Genomic DNA, 26,987 nt, shown 5'->3' with positions numbered 1-26,987 from the left:
TTACATAGAATTTGACCACCACAGGACCTGCATGCAACTTACCTACATGTACAACAACAATAACAACACACACATACACACAAGAGAAAAGAAGAAAGGAAATATGGCTGTATATTTAGCTGAGCTGATAGGGCATGTGCCTCACATATGTAAACCTGAGTCCTGGTGTTTCATCTCCAATTTGGCAGTGGTAGACTATTGTAATCTGAACACAGAATGTACTCTTTATGCTGTAATAACCAATGACCTCTGTAATGGTTAATGATTGCCAAGTTGACAGCATCTAGAATCAATGAACAGACATAATACTAGGTGTGTCCACAAAGAAATTTCCAGATTTCCTTACCAGAAATGAGAAGACCCAGCCTAAACATAGATGGAAGCATTCCATGGCCTGATCCAGGCTGAAAACCAGTGAGAAAGTAAGGAAAGCCCAGGAATTTTCCTTCCTCTGCTTGCTGAAACAAATGCACTGTTATTGCTTGGCGGCCTTACACTATTTATACTCCCATAATTTTAGCATTAAAAAAATTATACCTTCAAATTATTAACCAAAAATCAACCCTTTCTTCCTTAAGTTGCTTTTGTGAGGCTTTAGCCATGGCAACAAGAGAAGTTATTAATAGAACACCTCAGCTCTAACTCAAGAATAATGATGACACACAAATTATGAACAGAAGATTACATGATGTGAATTGTAGCTTTTCCATCATGTATTTAGAAATTTGTCTGTTTGTATAGAAATATAATGGTTTAATTACAGAAAAGAAAGACTAACAATTTCTGAGTGTCATTTTTCAGAATACATCAGTAAATGACTGTATACCTATTTTATATACCTATATAGCAAACATTGCATGAACCTTTCCCAGGCAAAGAGGGGGTCATGCATGGGAACTGTTTAGGAAGTACCAGCCCAGAACCCTTCTCAGCATGAGGCATTTGCCCATCTGTTTCTTGTTGATTATTGCACTGTATGAATGAGTTACTGTATCAAGCTAGCACTGCAGAATTTGCATCCAACAATGGCAGCAATTTTCTGTCATTTATGTTAAAACATCATAAACTATATTACATCATCAGTTAAACTTCAGGTGGGGGTTTTAAAAGAAAGTATTTCTTTCTCCTAGCTGACCAAGTACTTAGTACCCATTGATCAACATTTTCCCATTCCCCTCCTTTTTTCCTACTCTCCTCCAGCCTCTGTATAATACCATTCTGCTCTTAATTTCTGTAAGATGAATTGTTTTAGATTTTTATGTAAGAGTGAGTTGGGGCATTATGTATATTTCTGTCCATCCTGTCTCATTCTTCAGTTTTGTCATTGCTGCAGATGACAGTACATCATTATTTTTATTGCTGTATGGCACTCCATTTATTCTATTTAGTCTTCGGCTGATGAGCCATTAGAGTGTTTCCATTTCCTGACTGCTGTGTTTGTGCTGTATGCAGTATGGACAATTCTGTCACACAGCATTGAGATTTCCACTCAAACACTAGCTCCTCTGGGTCTTGAACCATTCTAATGATACACTCAGGTCTCGTCCCTCCAGAAAAACTGACCTTACCTATAGCTGAAGACTGAGACCGTTAATGTGATGGAAATCCTATTTCTCTGGAGAGTTATGAGCTCAATAATGACATGAACTCAATGCAAACCTATGGGACTTCTGAGCTTCTAGAAAATGTTACTTTCCTTAAATGATGGCTGAAGTACAGGTGGCCTTTTCTCTTATGGCTTTAAACCTTGAATCACTATATTCACTTGGCTCTTAGCTAAGGATGATGCAAACTCTGCTATTGAGTCACTCAGTCTTGAGGTTTGCTCTATCTCTGCACTTCCTGTTATGTGAGAAAATAAATCCCTGTGTATTAAGGTCTTTGTAATTGGGACAGAGTCTCAAATAGGCCATTTTGCAAACTTTGTTAAAATAGTGGTTCTCAATAAAGGATCTAAAACTGCTATGATAAGGAGGGTCTTCTGAGGTTATTCAAGGTTCTAAAAGGTGTGTGCAAGCATTAAGTATTATTTTAACAACTTCTGAATTACATAGTCCTATAAAAGTATTTTATTTTGTTTTTCTGTGCTTTAAAATGTTTTTTAATTTATAATTTGGGAACTTTTAAATTTTTGATCACCTTCTCTCTTCTCCCCCAACTTCACCCAGATCTTCCTCCCTATCTACCTACCCAAGTACATGTATTTTCTCTCTCTTAAAAATAACTGTATTTTGTTAACCAATTAATTGACTGGGATTTTTGTTCACTTGTGTGATTGATTGTTTTGTTTTTGTTGTTGTTGTTGTTGTTGTTGCTGTTGTTGCTGTTGTTGTTGTTGTTGTTTTGAGTCAGGATAGTTCTTTATAACCAAAGCATGCAATTCACTATGAAGAAAAACTAGCTGAGAACTTGTGGGCTTCCTTCCTCAAGCTCCTGAGTAATTGGGTTACACCTCTATGCCTGGCTGCTGGCCTTTTTTTATTATATGAAAATAGAATATTCTAAAAACATAAAAATTAATGAAACCATGAATATTTAGTCTTGAGGAACAAAGATTATGGTTTATTAAAAATCAAATGCATCATCTGGCCCTCTCCAATTCCTATACAATGGAGCCTGGGAAAGATATTCAAGTTCATAATACTATATGCACTGTAATCAAGTGAGAAAATGCCTCATTGCTTTGCCATGGTGAGTGAGCAGTGAGATATGGGGAAATACAAAGGTCTTTGTAAATAAAAATAGGTGTGGTCCACAAAGTCCACAAAGAAGATGCTGCTGAATGATATATTTGCTTGCTGTGCTTCTCTCTCATGTTGGTTCTCCACAACAAATTTCTAGGTAGCAAGTTGAAAAATGCCCCTTTTTGCTTGTCACTTTCCCACCTGCTCTCTGGCTATAATTACATTTGGATAAAAATTCCACCTCCCAAATTCTTGGACACCTTTGCTATATATTGAGTTTATGGGACAGCTTGTCGTTCATTATCTCTATCTCCCTATAAATCAAAGGCTCAGTCAAATTACCACATTCTTCATTCATAGCCTTACACCTGGAATTAATATTTGACTTGCATAAGTGAAAGATTCATGTGTGTGTTCCACAGAAATTTCTGGCAGATCTAGGAAAGATAAATAACAAAAATATAAAGTAATCATCAGGAATTTAAATTGCAAAATAGAATACAGTAAATCACAACACTAAGCCTTAATAGGCACAGGCTACAGGGGCTGAACCATTCAAACTCCATGTATGTGTTTATCTTGGGATAGCCATGCAGGAGGAAGAAGAAAGATCCCAGTTCTCACGAAGTAAAATTAGGGCAGATCTGATCAATGTTTTAGAAATGTATTACTTTATGAAAACACAGCTAAAGTAAACTTGGTTATGAAAGCCAAGACACAAATTTATATTAATGTACTCACATATGTTTACTCATACCTATATATGCATATATTATAAAAGTAACATATTTGATCATGTTTAATATCTATAATTTTGCAGCCATAGACTAGCATCAGTATTACCAAATAGACTAAAGAGCATGTGTTTTTTATAAGACTGGGACTTAGTGGTGACAGTCAAGCTTTCCAATACGAGTAAAAACACTAAATCTGAGAAAGAGTAATTGTCTTATATGAGGATGCAGAACGATCAGGAGATTGAGATTTTTTTCTTCTTTTGTGTTTTTTTCTCCTTTTATACTGTATATGTGAATATGGTATATGTGCATGGGCTTACATGCATTTGAGTAGAAATCAAAGAAGGATCTTTAGTGCCTTTCTCTGTCATTGTTGACATTATTCTACTGAGAAAGTCTCTACTAAACATGAAGCCATATTGATAATCATCCATTTCCAGAAGTCCCATCTCTGTCCTTCAGAGTGCTGGTAATACAGGTACATGTAGCTATGTTGTAGAAATGTTTAATCCAAAACTGGGGATTCCATCCCACCTTTGACCATTTACTTTCCAAATAAAAGATACACACAACCTTTATATTTATAATAAGCCTTATCAATACAAAAAGTGGGCAAATATCTGTTCTCTATGGTATTATGTCTATTTCTCAGGCAATAATTCCATTGTATAATTTGCCATGGTTCATCTAAGCTGTTCTTAACTATAGTCAGCCAACCCACATGACCATCAACCCACATAGCCATTATTTTAAAATTCTTACCCCATAGCAACTTATTCCTTCATTCATCTTCTTCTCCTTGTGGTTTCTCTCTGACCTCCAGCCCAGGAATCCTAAACCCCACCCATGTCTCTTCTGCCCAACTACCAGCTGTTGGCATCTTAATTTACCAATAAAAAGTAACTTGGGGGCAAGGTCACATAGCATCATTTGAGTATACATGGGGATTCTCTCTTCTCTGTGGCAACCAGGTTTTGAGGAACCAGTATTAGCATCAGGCTACAACCTGATCAGCATCAGTCCAACCCACCACACAGACATAACAGGCTCTTTATTTAAGAGGCTGAGATTTTAACTCAAATCCTTATGGTTAAGCACTCTTATCTACTAAGTCAATCCACTATGCTTTTGAGTTGGGATTTCTAACTGAAAATTTGGACTCAGATTCCTGGCTATGAAATTCTGTATCTGGAAACATAAAGTCTCATTGTTTCCAGGCATCTTAAAATGGCCTATTTTAACCCATATTTCATTCAAAAACCAATATTACACTTGATTATTTGGCTTATAAATTCATCATACCCTGTAGAAGATACAAAGAAAACACAGAAATTATATCCACAGAGATCTGTCAAATTTCATCAGTATCAAAAAGAAGCAAGGCTAATACACATATTCATCATCCTGAAAACCTGCTTTGCTTTGTTATAGTTAAGAAATAATTGAGTCTAACACTTACTAATTAGATAAAACGTAAAACATGTACAAGAAAAGCTTCCCATACCTTCTGAGTGGAAAGAAAAATGTCATGGGTGCATACAGCTGCATACATCTCCATTTTGACAATGATTAACAGTGTGACCTTTGGCAGATCTCTTGTTTTATCTGTGCATGGATTTTTATATTATGCTAAATTATGGAGGTAGAAAAAGATGATGGTTCAGAGTCTCCATACTCAAAGGCATTATACCATGCTAAGAAGCTGAATAGAGCTGATAATGTTGCCAAACAAAGGTATAATGTGAGTGCTCTTGGAAGGCTCCATGTCACTTTGTGATTTTTATGTGAATATTATTAGAGTTAGATAGAATTCTATTGAGTGGTATGGACTGGAGCACATTTAGATATTGAGCTAGCTAAGACAAAAGTAATTTTGAAACCTCAGCCAGCCTTAAAGAAGTATTTTACCAAAATAAAACCTATGAACAGGATCTTCAGATTTCTGACCAGAACTACCCAGGAATCTTCCATATCTGTCACTTCATTCAGGTGTTCTTCTCTTTCCACCTTCTATATAATGTTACTTAAGTCTATTGGCTCATCAACTGTGGGATGATTGTGGCTGTGTCCTATACTGACTAGACAATTGTTCTAGTATATGGGTTAATGTGGACAATGAGGCAGTGAGTAAGGGTGAAGAGGTTGGTGATGTCTTAGCCCCAGGCAACTACACAGGATTCAATCTACACACACTTTAACAGAGATGGATGAGACTCTGTATGGTTTCCCAATTCCTTAAGTAGCTTAGATAAATTTATGGAGAAGCAAATGTAAATCTTTCATGATTTAGGACAGATAAACAAGCTATGGTTATGATTTTACCACTAATTCTATAAAACCCAGAAAAGTCATCAATGTCTCAATAATCATCTACAGAGTGGAACTTGGAATATATGTGTTATCAGTTAGGTAGAACACTGAGGAAGATCCTGTAAATGATGTGTCACATCCTGGGACTAATTATAGGCAGGAACTTTTAATGGCTGGGAGATTGTTAGAATGTTGAATTCTATCTACCTACTGCAATGGGAAAGTGGTGGGCAGGTACTTTATTATAGATGATGCAATTAGGTGTTCTAAGTCAGACAACACACACACACACACACACACACACACACACACACACACACACATATATATATATATATATATATATATATATATATATATATATATGAAATGTCTAAAGACAAGTGATAGTTTCCATATGTACTTGACAAGTTAAAAAGTCTATGTTTTAGTTTAACAGTTCAAAGATCAAATATACTATTTGTTCACTTGGAAACTTAATCTTTCAAAGCTTTAGTTCATACATCTGCAAAATGAAAGCAATAATTTTTATACAAAATTTCCATGACAAAAAACATATGTAACATACTTAGTTTCTTGAGAACAAGAATTGTGCTGCTGTCTTTAGACTAGGAGCATTAGTGTTATTTGCCATTAAATCTGGGGCAATGCTTTCTCATGGAGGAGGGTAAGTATTATGGTCAGACATTGTAGAAACCTTCCTGAGAGATCAGGTCAAGTTTACAGTGTTGAATTCTCCCAGCAAAGAAGTAGGATTGATCTAGCATTCTTGAGCAAGGTTCTAGGCCATGAGGATAAACAGAGAAAATAATTTAGTCTGGGATTAAAGTGATAGATATATAGAGAGATATCTATCTATATCTATATCTAGTATCTAGACAGACAGAGAGAGAGAGAGAGAGAGAGAGAGAGAGAGAGAGAGAGAGAGAGAGAGAGAGAGAGACGGGTTTTCTGGATCTCAGGAGGAAGAGGAGGAGAGGTAATTGAGAAAAGGCCTTTTCGGCAAGGCTGTAGAGCAGGGAACACTGACACCCATGTAGGCCTCAGAGCTATTATATCCCATGGTGGCCTCTGCCACCAGATGAATTCTAATATAGAATTGCTGATGAGTTTAGGACAGTAGATTTCGAGTCCAGTGGTTGTGTTATTTGTCTGATTTTAAAATATTAAGATTGGTGCTTTCCATTTGCGACATTCAGGTGGGCAAGAGAGAAGGCATGGTCAGTCGGTGGAACACGATCAGTAGCACCAGGCATCCTCAGAGGGAACAGGTGTTGGACAGCTTAGCAAGCCAGCCATGGGAGCTGGGTGAGATGGCCATTTCCGACATTGGGCAAGGAGCAAGTGGAAACCAGGAGAGCTAGCCATGAGAGCTGAGTGAGACCTGGGAGGTCATTAGACGCTGGTGGAGTTAGCCGCAAGAGGTTGAGAGAGCTCACGCAGAGCTCTTGAGAAAGAGTAAGCATGGATTATAAAATTGCACTAGCTACACAGTTCTTAAATAAATTCAGAGGCTCACAAATAACTGATGTTAATCAAAAGATACAATATCTTGTCCTGTGACCTTAGAGAAGTATCCCTTTCCCTAAGACATTCATCAGCAAAATTAAGGTACTAAACTGGCTATATAGTAATGTTCTTTCAAGCTTTGAATATGTTTGGCAGTCTAATTCTGAGGCTTATTATGGAAACGAGTGATTATTTCTAGAAATTTGCTTGGCAATATCACACTGGTGCAAGACTGTATTTGTTCTTTTCAGCAAAGAAAAGATTTTTTGCTGAACTTAACTGAATTTTCAAGTTGGTATTCTGTTGACTTGAGATATGGGGGTTGATTTAGTGAAACTAATTCTATTTCATAACTTAGTAGCTTAAAGAATATTACAGACTAATTGCTTAAGATATAAAGCTTAATTTTTTTAAAATTCTAGGTTTTTTTTTTCATTTTCTTCTGCCATCAAAATATAGGCATCTTCTACCCCAAGCTATAATCTATAGTTCTGGATTTAGCAAATGAAGCTACATTTACCAATACCAAAAATCAGAATAGATTTTGAAATTATCTAGTAAACACAAACTATCTTTTGTATCTTAACTCCCAAAATGAACCAAATAAATTCTTTACATTCTGCTGATCCGGTATTTCATTACAGCAATGAAAAATAGTGACTAATATGTACAACAGCAGAGTAAAACAATCTTCACAATTTGTATTGGAAGCCCTAAAATTTAGCAACTATTCAATATACATTTTGGATATTAGTATCAGAAACATGTGAACAAGGTATATATATCATAAATGGCTTTATAGCTTAGAAAGCCAGAGATAGCTGGGTATATAGTGACTGTTTGCAGAAAAACAAGAAGCTATTGTAATTTTCTACTTGAACTCAACTTTTAAGATCTAATTCAGGGCTTCTCTATCAAAAGGTTGAGACTGATAACTTTTGGGGGGCATGTTATCCTGATCATTGTAGGTTATTTAGCATTGTAGCTACAATGAGTCTCTATCCGTTTGGTGCCAATCATGACTCCCTTCCTCTACCCCATCATAAGGCAATCAAAATATATTCACATTTTGTGAAAAAGTAAATCTAAATGTTTTGAAATTTTCTAATAAAATTATAGAGTCCAGTGATTCACGAAGACTTCCCTGTCTTTTAGAGAAATTACTCCAAAGAAAGCTTTCTAATGGTTTTATAAAAATATTTGTTTGTTGTGGTAAGTTCTCAAAAACAATATTTTTATCTACTGTGATGAAATCATAGTAGTAAATGATAATAGGTTTCAAAAATGTGAATTATATTAGCCTATACAATGATTGTTAAGAGCTGAATTTACAGGGCAGAGGTAGAGCACACCTTTAATTCCAGTACTTGGGAGGCAGACTCAGGCAAACCTGGGAGTTTGAGGCCAGCCTGCTCTACAGAGCAAGTTCCAGGACAGTCAGGGATAAACAGAAAAGCCCTGTCTAAAAACTACTGGATTTATTCTGATGGGTAGGAAGCCACAGTACTCAATGTATTGGACAAGAGATAGTAGTCAGCAAAAATAATAAGTGAATAAATAATTATAAATGTGATAAATGACAAAAAGGAAATACTCATGGTTCTTTGATAGAAAATAATGAAAATATTTCATATGAGATATAAATTTGAAAAAAGTAAGCAACATAAAGGTTTACCATTTGGAGCATATCTTTGTAATAAAAATGGTGATGATGATAATGATAATAAAAATAATGTTTTCAAAATGTTAGCAACATTAAAATAAACTTTTAGGGGCTGGAGAGATGGCTCAGTAGCTAAAAGCTGTTGATTTTAGAGGGCCCAAGTTCAGTTCCCTGAATCCATTTTGACATATTGGACAACTTATATGTGTCCAGTTCCAGAACATCAGACACCATTTTCTGGCTCCTGTTGACAGGCACATATATGTTGCATATACTCTCACTGATAAACATACATAAACATAAATATTTTTATTGGATATTTTATTTACATTTCTGATGTTGTCCCTTTCCCCATTTTCTCCCTATCCAGGAAGCCCCCATCCCATTCACCTCTCCTCCTGCTTCTATGGGGATGTGTCCCCACCCACTCCCACCCTCAAATTCCCCCCACTGGGGCATCCAGCCTTCATGGGACCAAGGACCTCCTCTCCTACCTATGTCCAACAAGGCCATCCTCCCCTACACATACAGCTGGAGCTATGGGTCCCTCACTATGCGTTCCCAGGCTAGTGGTTTAGTCCCTGGAAGCTCTGGAGATTGGTATTGTTGCTCTCCCCATGGGTCCAAAAACCCCTTCAGCTCCTTCAGTCTTCTCTCTCATCCCCCCATTGGGAACCCCATGATCAGTTCAATGATTAGCTGTGAGCATCTGCCTCTGTACATGTCAGGTTCTGGCAGACATCTGTGGATACAGCTATATCAGGCTTCTAAGAGCATGCACTTCCTGGCATCCACATCAGTGTGTACCTTTAGTGACTGCACATGGTATAGATACCCAGGTAGGACAGTCTCCAGATGACCCCTTTTTCAGTTTCTGTTGCACACTTTGTCTCCATATTTGCTCCCATGAGTATTTTTTTACTCCTTCTAAGAAGGACCGAGGTACCCACACTTTAGTCTTCCTTCTCCATGAGCTTCATGTGGTCTGTGAGTTGTATCTTGGGTATTGCAAGCTTTTGGGCTAGTATCCAATTATCAGTGAGTGCATACCATGTGTGTTCTTTTGTGATTGGGTTACCTAACTCAGGATGATATTTTCTAGTTCCATCCATTTGCCTAAGAATTTCTTGAATTTATTGTTTTTAATAGCTGAGTTTTATTCCATTGTATAAACGTACCACATTTTCTGTATCCATTCCTCTGCTGAAGAACATCTGGGTTCTTTCCAGCTTCTGACTATTATAAATAAGGCTGCTATGGACATAGTGGAGCATATGTCCTTGTTATATGTTGGAGCATCTTCTGGGTATATGCCCAGGAGTGGTATAGCTGGGTCCTCTGGTAATGCTAGGTCCAATTTTCTGAAGAACCACCAGACTGATTTCCAGAGTGGTTATACTAGCTTGCAGTCCCACCAGTGGAGGAGTGTTCCTCTATCTCTACATGCTCTTCAGCATCTGCTATCACCTGAGTTTTGATCTTAGTCATTCTGACTGGTGTGAGGAAGAACCTCAGGGCTGTTTTGATTTGCATTTTCCTGATGGCTAAGGATGTTGAACATTTCTTTAGTTGATTCTCGGGCATTCGAGTTTCCTCAGTTGAGAATTTTTTGTTTAGCTCAGTACTCCATTTTTAATTAGGTTATTTGGTTGTCTGGAGTATAATTTCTTGAATTCTTTGTATATATTGGATATTAGCCCTCTATTGGATGTAGGATTGGTAAAGATCTTTTTCCAATTTGTTGGTTGCCATTTTGTCCTATTGACAGTATTCTTTGCCTTACAGAAGCTTTGCAATTTTATGCCGTCCCATTTGTCAATTTTTGATATTAGAGCATAAGCCATTGGTGTTCTGTTCAGGAACTTTTCCCATGTGCCTAGTTATTCGAGGGTCTTCCCCACCTTTTCTTCTATGAGTGTCAATGTATCTGGTTTTATGTGAAGGTCCTTTATTTAATTGTACTTGAGCTTTGTACAAGGAGATAAGAATGGATTGATTTTCATTCTTCTACATGCTGACCTCCAGTTGAACTAGCACCATTTGTTGAAAATGCTGTCCTTTTTTCACTGGACAGTTTTAGCTCTTTTGTCAAAATCAAGTGACCATTTGTGTGTGTGTTCATTTCTGGGTCTTCGATTCTAGTCCACTGATCTTCCTGCCTGTCTCTGTACCAATACCATGCAGTTTTTATCACTATTGCTCTGTAATACAGCTTGAGGTCATGGATGGTGATTCCCCCAAAAGTTCTTTTATTGTTGAGAATAATTCTTGCTATCCTGGGTTGTTTGTTATTCCAAATGAATTTGCAAATTGCTTTTTCTATTGCTATGAAGAATTGAGTGGGAATTTTGATGGCGATTGCATCAAATCTATAGATTGCTTTCAGCAAGATGCCCATTTTTACTATATTAATCCTGCCAATCCATGAGCATGGGAGACCTTTTCATCTTCTGAGATCTTCAATTTCTTTCTTCAGAGACTTGAAATTCTTGTCATATAGATCTTTCACTTGCTTGGTTAGATTCACACCAAGGTATTTTATATTATTTGTCACTATTGTGAAGGGTGTAATTTCCCTAATTTCTTTCTCAGCATGTTTATCCTTCAAGTAGAGGAAGGCTACTGATTTGTCTGAGTTGATTTTATATCCAGCCACTTTTCTGAAGTTGTTTATCAGGTTTAGGAGTTCTCTGGTGGAAGTTTTGGAGGCATTTAAATAAACTATTATATCATCTACAAATAGTGTGATCTTGACTTCTTCCTTTCCTATTTGTATCCTTTTGACCTTTGTTGTTGTTGTTGTTGTTGTTGTTGTTGTCTAATTGCTCTGGCTAGGACTTCCAGTATTATACTGAATAGCTAGTGAGAGAGTGGGCAGCCTTGTCTAGTCCCTGATTTTAGTAAGATTGCTTCAAGTTTCTCTCCATTTAGTTTGATGTTGGCTACTGGTTTGCTGTATATTGCTTTTACCTGGTTGCTTGATGCTGATGTACATCACATCAGATGTATATTTTATTTGATGGTAGAAACTGAGAGGATGTCATATGGGCTCATGTCTGTCAGAAGCTGTATCTGGAACAGCAGGTAATATGTCACTTGTGACAATTTAAAGAAGTAGAAAACAAGAAGAACTCCTATAATTTTGGCATGATGAATCTTTGAAATTGTCTTATATGGTGTGATAATCTGGCAACCTGGAGTTGAAGGTCATCTGGGTACCAGAAAAGTCAAGAACCACACGTAAAGGAAAAAAAGGGAGCAGATGAACATGAGAAACTTGTTAATAAGGATAATAAGGTGTAGATTTGGGAAGTCATGGCTAGAACTGATTCAAGGTCATGACCATTAGATGTTCTTAAGCAAAACAGAGAGAAACTCTAAATACAAGGAATGAAAGAAGAGGAATCTTTTGGTGAGTTAGACACAGTGAACTTGGATTTGAATACATTTTTAATAGCATTTCATAAAAGAAAGCTTAGATCAAGAGGAGATTAATATGGAAAATAAATACATGGTGTTATATATTATGAATATTATGAATATTATAAATTTTTCTGTACCACCCTGCATGTGAACTCATTTCCCACAGGACTTTGTTTACTCTCCTGGGAGCAATGCCTCTGCATGTCCAATGAATGCTACCAGCAAGGTGTTCTACTACCTTTACCTACCCTCACCCCAGCAATACAACACATCCACTCAAGCACATTACACAAACAGTCCCCAATTGGCAGTGCAACTTTATGCTTCTGAGTATATCTGGCCAAAGTGACAGGAACTACTGAGTCTGTTTATCATCACTTCTCTGTGCTTTGAACCCTGAGCAATCCTGAAATAAAAGCCTCAGAGATGCAGAGTGAGCAGTCTGACCTAGAGTCCCCTGGCTCTGGTGAACTTCTAATTCTACTTTATGTAGCAGAAATAATGGAGTGTATACTAAAGTTTCAGAAGTGCCAGATTTAAGAATAGGCAATAAAATTATGAGCAATTTTCATGAAATTTAAGATGTTGATTTTATTCAACAAGTCATCTGATTGTTGTCTTGTGACATGCTGTCTGAAGACTAAGTAAATAGTCTCAACCAGATACAATAAATGGAAGATGTGAAAGTCTAGGCTAAGTTTGTCTGAATCCAAACTCTGTCTTCTTAAGAAATTGATTACAGTCAAGTTTTTCTAAGAAGTAAATGAAGCTAGTTTAAAATAATGTAACAAGAAAGTGATACAATATCTAGAATGACTCGATAATGCCTTTATGGTAATAAACAATTAGCAAAGCTAAGAAAGAATATGCATGTGAAGATCACAGGAGTAAGCAAAGAGACTTCTGTGGTTATGTGGAACAAACTGAGTGGGAGTTACTTTACACATTAGGAAAGACAGACACAGAGTCAAAAAGGAAACTTTAGTTTTTCCATCTTGAAGGTGGAGTGATTCTTCATAATGATGAGACCAGGGTGTGTCTTTGTTTACAGGTTGCTAAAGCAGAAATTTCAACAATAAAAAGTTATTGGAAAACACAAAGATATATTAATTCAGAGAGAAATAAAAAACTTCACATATAATTAAACACAGAGATCATAATAGTTTATGTGTCATTTAATCCAGACTAAATTTTGTGTAGTATTATTTATTCAGGGGGGCAAATTATATATTGATAGATTACATTTAGAATAGCTTCCTCGGATCAATCCCTTTGGATTTTATGTCACATGGGCGAGTAGATGCTAGTTCCCAATTATCTAGAAAATTTGATTACATTAAATAACATCCTCTAAAAGACTTCCTCACTAATATCATATTTAAAATTATTTCTCATTAACTTTATGTTAACTAGATGAGGATAGCCCAATGGTGTAACTAGGTTTTTTGTTGCATGTGGCCAGGCTACCCATTAGTCCTTAAAGTGTAGTACCAGTAGGTGAAGGACTCCTCAAATTTTTCAGGTTCTACATTTTTCCTTAGGAATAGATGAGCTGAGCTTTCTTTCCACCACTGTGTCTAAGACAATGTTTTCCTCCTGCAGATGACACTTCAGGAAGTTGACTCATACACTCCACCTGAGCACCACAGCTACTTCCTACTCAGATACTTTTTGAGTTCTATAAATATCTCTGTTCATCCGGCTTTCCTGTCTTCTTATGGAAATAAGTGAGCAATCATCAGGAAGTCTTCATGAGTGGGTGCCTCCACAAAACGTGGTCTTCATGATGCTTGTGTGGGAAAGCCCCATGACTTCCTAATCTCTAACTGATGAAAGACATAAGTATTTGCCTAGGATTTCTTCTCCTAGTCAGTAATGGTAGCCATCATAAGAAACTTCATTTTACAAAGCCGAATCCAGTTTCCAAGAGTGTCATCTAATTTACAAGGTTACCTCAGAAGTGAAAACAACAATTTTGAATGCTATCAATATTACCTTTCCATTTATTGGTAACAACGTTACCCTCAGTACTTTCAGTAGATATAAATGATACCTATTCTTTTTCCCCCACCTCTTTTTCTCTTTTTCCTCCTCTTCTTTTTCTCTTTCTTACTTTAAGTTTTATTTTGATTTTATTTTCCTGGGACCAGAATATGACATATGATCCTCTGGAGCAGGAGTTACAGGAATCTGTGAGGCGCTGGATGAATGTGAGGTCTAGAAACCAAACTTGGGTCTTTCGATAGAGTAGCAAGCGCTCCTTATCACTGTGCCCTCTCTCCTCCTTATCTAATTTTTAAAATATCATTTGTACATATGTTTCAGTGCTCACAAATTATGGTAACTGCTGAAGTCTAAATATCTGTAACAAAGATTTTTTCTCCTAAAATGAAAAACATTACACAATGTTAAGGCAGATAAGCAATAACTAAGAGTTTTTAACAGTAAATACTCATTCCATTTAAGGTAAAATAAAAATAATCATTGTACTTTAAACATATTTTTAGTTTGATTTCAGATTGTCTCCATAAGTAAAAATCCTTGCAAAGTATATGTGTAATTTTCTAAATATATGAAGAATTTTATCCTCTTGAGATGACAGATTTTTTACCTTCTCAGGTCCATTCATCTAGGTTTATTTGATTTTCTGTAAAATAAACAAAATTATTCTCAGTGTATTTTCTCCCAGTAGACCTCTAACCATAATCTGCAACCACAGATATGAAATCATCCAGCACCCACTTTTCTGAGCCCATGTTTTAGTCTTTCTAGGTTCTCTTCTCTGGGAATAATATCACTATTACTTCTTACTATTTTCAGGGGGTATCACTTTGTTTTACACAAATATTCTCATAGCAAAACCTTGATTATTGATTACATCATTAAAACTTGGGGATAACAAGTGATTATAGTATTTTAATGTGCTTCTTCAATAGGTAATAGTGCAGTGTAATATCACAGTAAGATGTGTCCATGTTGATGTTTTGGGGTAGTCCATAATGATTCATATTGACAATAGAGTAAATTAGAAATATGAACATCTTTTCCTATGATCAGTCTAAAGTGTAGATTCTACAGATTGGCCATAATATTTCCTCATGCTCTTTGTCAAAGTTAATTTCTTATTCTGCAAAGAGGACATCCAGGCACTTTTCAATTGAAAAGTTACATTTCATTCACATACAAGTCAGCAATCCTAGGTGTTTCACATATTAATTAATTCATTAACATTAATATATTAATATGTTACTATGTTAATGTATTAAGTTATTAACTTGGTTACAAGTATAATTTAAGAGTACTTTATGTTTCCCTAAAATTGTTTTTGTTTCTAGCCTCCAATTGGAGTTAAAAGCAAAGTTATTGTATCTAAAAGAACAGTGAAGCTTTTGCATTAGTAGGTGCTGTGACAGTTACCCTTTCAGATGGTCCCTACTGCAATTGTTTTTCTAGCAGTCTAGCTTACAATTTTCCATAATAGTGACGTTTGCAATACTGAGCCTAGGGAATGTGCATAGGGAAGATTTTAAATTCTGTTCCCAAACTTAACATATATTATTGATCAGTATTTCTCGAATGCTTCATCTAGTTATTCCCATTCTCCAGAGTGACTACTTACCATATTCTGGACATATTGTATAACAGATTTTCCTGTGGCATATATTCTGTAGATTCACTCATACTACATTACATTTTTTCATCGTGTCTCTTTTATTGTTTACCACATTCTTACTGCTGTTTATATCTGAAGGCCATTCACACCCACCATTGTGTAGTATTTATAGTGGGATAAATCACATCTCTTGTATAGCAAATCAACATTTTTATACTTTCTAGCTTTTTGATGTCATGAACAATGTACTGTACACATTTAAAAACATGTAGCTTAGGTAATCTCATGTATACATTTGGAGATGAGAATATAACTTAGAATGGGATTATTAGGAAATCAAATCCCTTATAATAGTTAGAATTTCTATGACTACACATACATTTCATTTGCTATAACATAATAAAGGAAATATAATTCCCCATCATCTTTTATATCTGACTTCTGTTAATTGTAACATCTTGTTGAGATTGATTCAACTTGCTATAAAAAGTTTTAATGCCCCAAAGCCCTCCATTGCTAAAGAATGAAATAGAGATGATCTGGCTAGATGAACTGTAAGACCTTTTTGAGTTCTGAAAGTCAGTGAAAAGCTTTCTCCATTGTTTTGCAACAATTAAAATACAGGAATACTGACCTGAATCAGTTGCCATGACACCAAAACAAAACTGGGAATGACACTTTTGATGTGTAATCCAGTGAGAGCATTGGCATTGCATGTCTGGTTGGGGAACATTTTATGTGCCCGCATTATGTAAGGCTAGAACCAGTGTTCCAGCTTAGGATGCCCTTGCTGACATCTGAGTTCTCCCACATCCAGCATTCTTCCCAGGTGACTTACTCAGTTGGATTACACACATGGCAATTTTATTAAAAATGATAAACAGGATTAAAGTTAAACTCTACTTAAAGCTCCTGCCTACTTTTGTTTGGCAATATATATTTGTAGTATTTAGGAACAATCTACAGGGTCAGGTAGACTAGTATTCAAATTCTGGCTCTTAATTCCTTCTTGTAAGACCATTGGCAAATTGGTGAAATCAAGCCTACATTTCCCCATCTGGAAATAAGATAAGGAGAGCTACCTCCCAAGTTATTATGAGAGACTGATGAGATAATTTATGTGAAGTGGTTAGATTTCCTGGAATAGGGATTATGTCTAACCCAACTGGGCATGAATGGTGTTGTCTCTCTATCAAAACAGCCATCCTATCCTTCTGGAATTTTAATTTCTCATGGAGGGTCCATATCTAGTCCTGTTAGTCCTGCTTGATCATATTTGGTAGGAAAAGGCTGGTGTAAGCACTGAGAAGTGGGCAGCCAAATGGTGTTAAAGCAATGCTATGGAGAGAGAACATTCTAGAAAGGATGTAGTGGAGCAATAGAATGAACAGTATGAACCTGTATGAAAAATATGAACAATGGCCTGAGATTAGGAGGTCTAGTTCCTTATGATTTCTCTCATGAAAAGACATTTCAGGATTTTGAAAGTGCCATTAAATTTCCTTGGGCAAAGCAAAATTGCATAATGGATTTTATTTTTTTTTCCATTCAAGTCATAAGCTCAAGTTTCTCAAACTCTTCCAAAGGAAAATTCTTCTTAAGAATATGAGTTAGGTTTTTTCTTTTTTTCTTTATTTTCTTTCTTAGACAGTTTCATTATTATTATTATTATTATTATTATTATTATTATTATTATTTTAGACGTGGCTGTCCTGGACTTACTCTGTAAACCAAACTGGCCTCAAACTCACAAGAGTTCCACCTGTCTTTGCTTCCCTAGTGCTGGAATTAAATGTGTGTGCCACCACCACCCAGCTAGGTTTCAATGTTAATGTTGCTATTAAAATGTGCGTGAGATCTCAGAGAGTTTATTTAATTTCTTTGTTTTTTTGGCTTCTTGATTTTAAAATGGATTCCTGTGAGTTGGTTAACTAAGGACATTTTAATGCTTTGATCCAGAATAATCTGTTAAAAATGTTCCATATTAATGGTAGAGTAGACATAATGGTATTTACCTCTTCAGGTTGTGGGGAATGTTCAGATTACATGAGATAGCCTAAGTGGCTGGCACACATCCTCAAGATACCTCATGTGCTAAACAATGTAACTTACAGTTTGGATAAGATGTGATAAGGAGATGCAAGGAAAAGTCAAGTTACCCATTACTGAATTAACAGGTTCCTCATTTCTTCAATGACAGAATAAGCAAACATGAATGAGAAAGACTGAAATTACGGAATCCTGAGAATAAAAAAAAAAAGATTATACTTTTTGTTCTGCAATAAAAAAAATCAAATGAGAATTTTCAAATCACACAATAAAAAATTATAAAAATGATAGGGATAATAATATCAATTAAATGTGCTTGCATGAAAAAAACAGTTCTTTATGAGATAGAGCCTTTGCTCTGTGAAGTTTGTATTCTCTACAAAAAAAAAAAAACCACTAAAGAAGCAAGGATATTCATTAAATAGGACAATATGGCAAATGCTCTACAGAGGTAGGAAGATAATGCACTAGAATGCATGAACAAATGGTCTGGGAAATGAAGCATAGAGAGTCTGATTTAGATTTGTTACAAACAGAAGTCCCTGAAAAACTAACTGTTATGTTGAACTATGTATGATGAGATTGAACCAGGCAGTCACAAAATCATGTTTTCTGGACAGATGGAGCACTTGGCATATGATGGTGCAGTAGAAAGAGCTCCACATATTAGAACAGTGCTGATGGTTCTAGACTACAATAAATGAGGCTTTGAAAAAATAGCACAATTTGATATTGGTAGGACTTATGAGCACCAGTGAGGCACACCTAGAGTTTGGATCTAATTCCACATGAGAGGTTTAATGGAAAATAAGCAATTAAAAGGCTATAAAAATATGACCTAATTGCTCTAATGTATATTTTTCAGATTAGTCATCTCATGCTACTATATGAAAAATGGCTTCATAGTAGTATCTAAATAGAATCAAAGAACTATGGAAAAGGCCAGAGCAATTCTAGTAGGCAAGGCAGAAGTAGCTTTCTTCAGTGGGTTGGGTAGCAGAAGAGAGAGTCATTGGATTTTTCAGAGATAGGATTCATAGGATTTATTGGAAGAGTGAACATTAAGAATTGGGAGTTCTAAGATATTGGCCTGGAAATTTGAATTTCAGTTATAGTCACATCCTAGAATAGGCTAAACTGATGGAGGTTAAGACTAGAAAGTTGAGGTACTCCAGCCTAAATACTTGTATCATTATTAATTCATGAGTAATTTTAGTACCATACCTAAAATATTATTTTTAATGTAAAATACTGAAATTACACTTATTTTATCTCATTAGTATAAAGAACAAACTGCTAAGATTGGAATTACTTCATGGGCAATATCTAATGAAGTTGAATGCCTGAATAATCATTCTTGAACAATAATATGAAAATGTGCAAGAAATATCTGACATAATGCCCAACATGATTAGTCAAGAAAGAAATTAAAACCAAGATCTTAACAATAAGTCACTTCTCTTCACTTAGAATGTCTATTATAACAAAGATCAATAAATATTAACTAAAAATTTTTTAAGACTTCACCTAATCTTATCAGTGAAAAAGACAAAGAATGAATTCTTATACATCAGTAAAAATGTAAATTACTATAGTAATTATAGAAAACAGTATGAAATTTCCTCAAAAATATAGAAATATAATAGCAGTTAGATCTAGCAGTCAATTTTTTGGCAACAAACAAGTAAATGGAAATTATTCTATTTAAGCAAATATTGCATATTTACCAAAGGACTATTTTGAAAAATCAAGATTTTATAATCAACATAGATGAGCATTGATAGAAAACAAAACAAAGAAAATGTAATAAATGCATATGATAAAATATTATTCAGCCATAAATATATTTTGTTATTTGCAGAAACATAGCTAGAACAAGAAGATGGATGGTGGGTTAAGAGAACCATATTAAACACAAAATGACAAATGCCTTTATGTATAAGGAAGCCAAACTTGATCTCAAAGAAGTAGATAATATCATAGTGGTTACCAGAATCTGGGAAGGGTGTTGAGAGAAGAATGGCAAGATGATAATGAAAGCAGCTGTTTGGAAGATATTGGGACAGTGCATGGGGAGAGGAATTAGTGGAAGCAAAGGTAGTTATATGCAAAGGATAACTTCTAGTGATTTATAGCATAATACACAGACTAAAATTGATACAAAGTTATTGAATATTTCAAAAATAGATGTTTTTAATGTAAATAAATGATATCTGAGAGATGGCACAGTGCATGAAATACTTCCTTCCCAGTCATAAGGACCTGCATTCATATATCCAGCATTACAGTAAAAGTTGGACACCACAACTTAAACAATTATAACCCAAACCCTAGGGAGGTGGATACAGAAGACTTCTTTTATGTGCATTGGCCAAATAACCTCACCTGAGTGAGCTGAGCAGTGTTGGTTTTTAATTCTTTAATTCTAGCACTTTTAATTCTGAGCCTTTAATTCTAGCACTTGGGAGGCGGAAGCAGGCAGATCTCTGAGTTTGAGGGCAGGCTTGTCTACAGAGTAAGTTTCAAGACATCCAGGGCTAGAAGAGAAACATGGTTACAGGAGAAACCCTGTTTCAAAACAAAACAAAACAAAACACCAAGACCAACAAAAAAATCTCAACAAAAAGCAAAATACAAACAAAAAACCCAAAACTCCCCAAACAACAACAACAAATTTCACTTGATTGATGAGCTCTAGGTACAAAGAGACCTTGTCCCTTGCCTCAAAAAAAAAAAAAAAAAAAAAAAAAAAAAAAAAAAAAAAAAAAAAAAAAAACAAGAGAGAAAGCAATTGAGATATGTGGGAGTATGTATGGGCTGTTGAATGAAATTAAAGAATTCTAATATCTAATACCCATTGAGACCTTAATATAGAAGGAAAGACTATAAACAATGTGCATGTATTAATCTATTTCATTTTGATTTGTTTAATCATGAGATATAAACTCTAAAATTTATAAACAATAGGAGACAAGACAGAATATAACTTGCTTATATTTACAGATGTAAAACTAATAAAATCTAGGAAATGCTTCTCATCACCATGGTCTTCTGATCTTCAACAAGTCATGTGAGTTTTATTCACAAAGATGAAATCGTATGGGACTGTATACATGGCTCAACCACCCAGAACTGTAGTAGTTATGAAAAAATACAAACAGGCTGTATAATACAATGTCTTGCTCAAAGATGATATGATTAGGACGTGGTCAAATCCCTGAGTAGGGGACAAAACATTCTCTGATTTTTTTTTCTGTAGAGGTGGCCATTTATAGTCACTCATCACCATTATGAACAATTATTGGGAGTTTCTATGTATTGTGCCCATATGTACAAATTCTTTAGTATTTGCCACAATATTTGTATAAGCCTTACCCTCCCACTGAGGGTCATCGATCACATTATGTGGGCTTTAAAAATTAGAGAGGAAATAGAAAAAAATCTTGGCTGAGGAATGCCTTTGGAAGATATTTTGAAGGTAATAGAGAGTGTAAGAGCCTGTAAATATGAAGAAGTGCCATGAAATGTCCCCTGGACATGACATGGCTGTTTCACACATAGAGGAGTTACCTACACAAGATCATGCGTACATGATTAAACAGGAGATAAGAGGGTCTCCCAAAGCCCTACTCTAAGCTCAGATGCTATCAAAAGTTGATGGTTACCATCAACTTCATAGAGTTTTCTGGTGGGTTGTCCATCTCTCCATGGATGATCCCATACCCATACTCAGATGGTCAGAATTAACTGGACTCATTGAGTGGGTGGATTATGAACAATAATAAAAGATATAACATTTGGAGGTAGATGCATTGAAAAAGAAAATCTGGGAGTATGAAGGAAGGGAGGTAGATAAAATCAAAATGTACTACATGAACATATGAAAATTTCAAAATACAAAGAAAAGAGTGGAAACATCAGGTTACTCTTAATCTTAAAGAAAAAAAACTCAAAATAATACCTTTAAAAAGGTGACTGGAAGAAATATCATTTATTGACAATACTGAATCTTAGGAATATTCATTCCTAAGGAATATTTATCAATAAGGTTTTACCTTATTAATACAATAACTCTAAAATCCTATAATAGAGGAGTTGATATTTTTATGGCTTATTGATGTTAGAGCCAAGATCCAGGCTCTGAACTGTAATTTTAAAGCTTTTGCTTTGTTTTAATGCTTTAACATTACAGGAATGCAGTCTGACAACACTTGAAATTGAGAATGCTGGAGGCAGGCAGGGTAATGAGTCACCCTTATGTAAAAAGACTCAAATTCCAATTCACAGGAAAACATAGAGAAATGTATATACTACTGGTTGGCCTTTTTCTTATTTCTTTAAAAATATCATTCTCTCTCTCTCTCTCTCTCTCTCTCTCTCTCTCTCTCTCTCTCTCTCTCTTCTCCACACATACACACAGATTATTCATTATAAAGTTTTCAATATTTACCAAATTAAAAACACTGGTGTGTTTTATATATGTTTGTGAAAGTGCTATTGTGTGGGGGTATGATATGAGGTATATGTGCTTGTGTATATATGTATTCTATATGTGAGAATGATGTGTGAATATAAAATGAATATATTTGTTAAGTGCTTAGAGATGAAATTATATAAGAAAAATTTACAGCTTCAATTTGGTCCTGAGATATAGAGCAGATTTAAGTGAGATGTGGAAAGAAAATGGATGTTAAATTAAAAGTAATTAATACTTAGAAAGCAAACAAAATACAGAAAAATTGTGGTTTAGCCTTCACTGTGAGGTTTCTTGGAGATTTTTCTCTTTGTAATGAACTTCTGGCAGCTAAATGCAAGCAAAAATATTCACTTCACGATGTAAGTATGTTTAATGTACTTTATAATGTTTGACTCTGATATGAGTAATAAAGATGATTTTTCACTTGAGCCAGAAAATAGTCATAATTTTTAATACATTTTAAGCAAACTGAAATTTTAACTAAAATAATTTTGGAGACTTAAAGAATGAGATTTTTCTTATCATTTATTATTCATTGGTCATTATAGTTAGATAACCTGTAAGATATTAATTCCATCTTGTTATAGATACAACTAAGAAGAGCAGAAAAACTCATCATTTAATCACTAGAATTATTTATCAAGTGAGTAATCTGAGTTTGACAAGTATGTGCAAGAGAATGTCAAGGATAGTGGGGTCCTTGAAACCAGGAGAACAAAATGATTCCTTGTAACATGGATCTTTGCTTCCTCTCTGTTTTAAGGCAGTAGGCAAATTGTTTGATAGCTTTTGCAATCTTATAATATAAAAAAATGGTGGAATTGGCTACTGTAACACTCATATTTTACAGCTATAGAATCCAGAACACAGAGAGAATAACTGCTAAGTTCTAGGTTTTTAAATAATGTAATTAATGCTTAATTCTAAATGCATATGGTTTTCAGACCAAATTATCTTACTTTCTCTTCCCACCCCTTTTCTCTATGTCATTGCCTCCTTGGGAAACTATTAAATAAGTGGACTGTTCCATCTTTATGCTGCTGTTTGTATCCAGAGACTTTGATTACACGTAGCAGTTGTCTGACTTGGTTGCTTGTTAGACAAAGCTGAGGAGGAAACACATGATTAAGTGAAGTTACACAGAGGTAAGTACTTCTGCAGAAAATGACACCCTCCAAATCTCAGGAAACCTGAAAGAGAAATCATGTATCTTGCAATCCTCATTAAAATTTTGTCTTGGATACTTTTCTTAAAAGCAAGTGTTAATTTTAGTTGGTTTTAAAATGGTGTAGGTGGGATCAGAAGAAAAGAGAGAGAAAAAAACATGTATTCAAATGGATTTGACAATTTTGAGACAATTTTCATTCTTTTTTAATTATCTCTTGATTTCATGATACCATTTTCATCATTTTTGTCCTTATTCTGAAGCCTTACTCCTGGCTAGTGGAGAAGATGTTTGTAAAAGTATGGACCCTTCCCACTGCATTGTAAGCTTTGTGTAATCTTCACATCAGCAGAGTTCTGCTCACTTTCTTACAAAATGAGAACCATATTCCATTTCTCATCTATTTTCCATGAAGGAAAAGGTAAAGCAGTGAATTATTATTAAATATAAGTTAAAGATATGGCCAAATTTTGAAAAGAATAAATTGCTATTGTTTTTACTTAGTGATGTGGAATACTGAATGCTTTAGTGTCCTTTCAAATTGCTGCTTCTGAAGTGGACAGTGATAAATTCCACTGCTTGCCACCCTATGAATGAGCCTTTCTACCTAAACTAATCTAATAGAAAATCCTCCAACAGATGTGGTCAGATGTTTCTAAATGATTCTAAGTCTGTTCAAGTTAACAGTCAGTAGTGAGCATTACAATGGTTCTCTGGAAATTTAAATCTCAAAGCAAGTACAGTGGCATGATTTTGTTGGCACATTCCTCTAAACTTGAGATCTGTGCTACTTTATGCTTTTAAGATTCAGAGTAAGTTAGTTCACACACCAGAGTTTATGTTTCTAATTTTAACATGGAGATGGTAATACAGTGTAGGCTTACTGTGAACCCCAAGCCAGATGGTAGCTGCAACACATGTCTTTTTCATGTTCTAAAGAGGTTTTCTCCAAGCAATCTATCAGAGTAAGAATGGTTTATGAGACACCATGTAACAGTAAGATAAAATGGACTCCAGGAAGGGGTTGCTGCATCTATACAGAAAATAACAGTTTCCAGTTCTGAAACACAGGAAAGTAGAGATTGCTGTTTACTGAGGGTAAAATTCTAGTCAGAAGAGTTGAAGTTATAGACTCTCCTATATAAATAGACATATAAAGAACAACCTTTACCACAGGCTTACATGCTTGTTGATGCGTTTTATGCCTTGGATCATAATAAGAAGGGAAGATAGAAGGGTACTAAAGGAATTCTACAAAGGTTTTGGTTTGAAATCAATATCAGACAAAGCAAGCAGTGTAATAACCAACCAGAAATATACTGAAAGTCCCATAGACAAAATTTTTAGAAATTCTGTTATTTTGATATTTCATTGTAATATGTGTATAACCATAAAAGAAGAACACACACACACACACACACACATATATATATGTATATATATATATACATATATATATAATTTAATGCTTAGCAATTTTACAATTTTGAATTTTATATCTTGTAAAAGAATGTTTTGTTTAATCTGAATACTAATTGAGAAGCCTTGCCTTCATCTCTGGAAAATATGAGCTCTCTTGCTACCAATTTTCTTGCTTTAGTGATAAAATTTAGTTTTATTTCTTTTGCCATTGAGTCTATGTTGGTTTTCTCTATTTTACACTCTCAAACTTTAGCAATACAATTGTTTAGTAAAAGTAATATTCATAACCCTTATTTAGCAAATGTCTTTTTACATCGTATACTCAGCCAATAGACAGACAGCTGGGATCTGTGCATCTGCCGGAGGCTACTTTTTAGCTATGCTACCTCAAGACCAGTCAAAAGCCAATAGCTTTTCTTTCATTAAATAAATCAGATGACACAACTCCCTGCAGACATGCCAGTCATCATGGAAGACAGCATTTTCATTGCTCTTGTTTTTTGAGATTGAAGAGCATTTGAATCTCTCTATGTGGGATAAATAAGAAATTCCTGACAGAGAATATGAGCTTTGTCCTAAAGCAGATGGCTTGAAAGTGGTATCAAAGCAATTGTATCTAGTCAGTCTATCATATCTGGATATTTTGAAATGTTTCTTATATATCAGGTTAACAATCTGGCAATCAGCTTTGTTAAGGAAAACTAGCCTATGTTGACACTTTCTTTGAGAGGTATCTTTTTAGTTTTGTTGTTACATTTGTGAGAACAATTGTTATCATCCCAGAATGTTTATGTGGATAAAGAGAGATGGGAATAGATGGATATAGATATATAGACGTATACCTACAAGTAAAAGCCTCTCTCTCTCTCTCTCTCTCTCTCTCTCTCTCTCTCTCTCTCTCTCTCTCTTTCTCTCTGTATGTGTGTCCAGAGGATTGACTCCAAGATTGTTCACATGATAATCAAATGACCTACACTTCTGATAAAAATTTTTATGTACTTTCATTTAATAACTTATTTTGGAAATTTCAGACAAATTTTAATGACATGCCACTATTGATTATATCAAATCAATATTTTTTATTAATTATGTTTTTATGTGTCATGTTGCACTTCAACTTGGCATAATAAATTATAGTTGCATTCAATAAATATTTAAAGTAGAAAAGTAAATGAGGATACTTATTTAAATATAACATTGACCCCAGGTAGGTCTTTTGTAAAGAGGAAGTTAGATGTTGGTGAATTATGGGTAAGAGAGACATTAGAAGCAAGTCAGGCTCAGAGCAGAGTCTAGGTGTGGTGTCCTCTTTGGACTAAGTGCATTTTTGAGTTCTATAATCATTTTCATCCATCTTTCTGGGAATACATTGAACTCCATAATATCACTTTTTCTTAAAATATCACCCCAACCTTTCCTACATATCCAGAGAGAAAGCCAGAGATATTTTACCTTGTAAAGTATTTGTCAATTTTCACTTTTCCGAAAGTTCCAGTCTCCATCTCTCACCTGATTGTGTATTTCATTTGTGGAATTTCCCACTTGGCTTTTATTTCTCTGAAGTTACAAACTAATGTTTGAAGATGATCCATGCTGAAAATATGATTTATCTACCTTATTGCATCACAGGTTTCCCTGAAGACAAGATTCTTGATTCATCTCCAATACATTCCGAAGAGCTGTGAAATTGATGTTCAGTTTGTCTGAACTGATGAATGAATAAGCAGTTTTGATAGAACTACAGATGATGAGAGAAGTTGCCTTTAGACATGAAGGAATGAGCAACACAGATAACATGGTCTCCAGGTAAAGATACACTTCTCTAACAAGGGAGGACTGGGGCACGTTATTACAAGTCTCAGATACATGTGGTCCAGGAACGACAGTAGAAGTATCCACATTTGGCATCACTGAGGTTTGATTTTTTTTTCTTTA

The sequence above is a fragment of the Arvicanthis niloticus genome, chromosome 14 (assembly GCF_011762505.2).
Source record: "Arvicanthis niloticus isolate mArvNil1 chromosome 14, mArvNil1.pat.X, whole genome shotgun sequence".
In the NCBI taxonomy this organism is placed as follows: Eukaryota; Metazoa; Chordata; class Mammalia; order Rodentia; family Muridae; genus Arvicanthis; species Arvicanthis niloticus.
This window is presented reverse-complemented; position numbering follows the sequence as displayed.